At 47.2% G+C, this 1667-nt stretch overlaps 1 protein-coding gene across 2 annotated transcripts in view; it reads left to right on the top strand.

Annotated features, from left to right (window-relative positions):
• The window catches only part of AAAS (aladin WD repeat nucleoporin), a 15877-nt gene that overhangs the window by 1890 nt on the left and 12320 nt on the right, over positions 1-1667 (top strand). The window lies entirely within an intron of this gene.

Here is a 1667-nt window from a genome sequence, read left to right as displayed (position 1 = left end):
GACCTGCTGAGCTCCGGTGATCCTTCCGCCTCAGCCTTCCAAGTAGCCAGAACTACAGGCATGTGCCACCACGCCTGGCTGATTTTTTGATTTTTATTGTAGAGATGAGGTCTCGCTGCCCAGGCGGGTTTCGAACCCGCGGGCTGAGGCAATCCACTCACCTCAGCCTCCCAAAGGCATGGGATTACAGGCTGAGCCACTGAGCCCGGCTTGCTTAAAAGCTTTTATCCGAAGCTCAGCAAGATTCGATATAAGGCTGCTTTAAAAAATCTTATGAGCTGGGTTTTTCAGATAGTTTTCTGTTGAAATTCTACATAGATATGGTCCCACCAGCAGCACGTAAGAGTGCCTATTTCCCAACACATGGTAGCAAACTCTGATACTTGGTATTGATTGCAGTACAGTCTCATTTCCATGTCCCTGTGTGAGCGAAGTTGAACATCAGTTCATTGTCTGAAAAGCCATTCTTTCCTGGGCTCGCTCTTGTTTCCTACCTCTTGGCTGCTGCTTCTCAGCCTTTTTGATGGCTCTTCTTCCTGATGTCCCTTAAACATTGGTATTTTGGAGGCTGGGTTTCCAGTTGATGCAACAGACCTAGGTGTTCACTTGTTTACTAACTATTCGTGTTTGGGTATTATGTAGACTTGGTATATTCAGCCTGTACAAATCCAGTCTGTTTTTCTTTTTCTTTTTTTTTTTGAGTTGGAGTCTCACTCTGTCACCCAGACTGGAGTGCAGTGGCCGCTTCTGGCCACCGCAGCCTCAACCTGCTGGGCTCTGGCGATTCTTCCGCCTCAGCCTTCCACGTAGCTAGAACTACAGGCGCACACTACCACGCCTGGCTGATTTTTGATTTATTGTAGAGATGAGATCTCGCCTAGTTGCCCAGGTGGGTCTCGAACCTGCAGGCTCAGGCAATCCACTCACCTCAGCCTCCCAAAGTGCTGGGATTATAGGCTGAGCCACCGAGCCTGGCTGTTTTTCTCCCGCTCTAAACCTACTTGTACCTGAGTTTTTCATTTCAAGGAATTGATGCATCATTCATTCAGGAGCAAGTGGTTTGAATGTAGGCTCTGGGGCAGACAGATGTTTGAACCTAGACTCTGCTACTTTCTTCATAGGTCACCTTGCTCCCATTAATTCACCTGCACATCCCTGTTCTCCCATCTAAAAATGGAATGATGGCAGTACCTATTTTGTAGGGTTGTGATAGTGGCTAAGTTAATTCATATGAGTCACCTAGCCCAGGCCTGGCACACTCTACACATATTAGCTATTGTAATTATTATCTAGCTGTGTTCTTAGATGTTACTCTTTCTCTTACTAATGTCTAATTAGTTCTGCAGAACCATGCTACTTCATAAATCTCTCAAATCTGTTTCCTCTTCTCTATCGCCTCTGGTTCAGGCCACTTTTGCCTTCTTTGTAGATTCTTTTTTTTTTTTTGAGTTGAAGTCTCACTCTCACCCAGACTGGAGTGCAGTGGCTGCTCCCGGTCACTACAGCCTCGGCCTGCTGTGCTCCGGCGATCCTTCCGCCTCAGCCTTCCAAGTAGCTGGAATTACAGGCATGTGCTACCATGCCCAGCTGATTTTTTGATTTATTGTAGGGATGAGGTCTCACCAAGTTGCCCAGGTGGATCTCGAACCCACAGGCTCAGGCAATCC

This window comes from Carlito syrichta, unplaced genomic scaffold (genome assembly GCF_000164805.1).
Source record: "Carlito syrichta isolate Samal-C Ts95f unplaced genomic scaffold, Tarsius_syrichta-2.0.1 Scaffold135689, whole genome shotgun sequence".
Classification (NCBI taxonomy): domain Eukaryota; kingdom Metazoa; phylum Chordata; class Mammalia; order Primates; family Tarsiidae; genus Carlito; species Carlito syrichta.
Note: the sequence above shows the minus strand (reverse complement) of the source record. Positions and strands in the feature narration are given on the sequence as shown.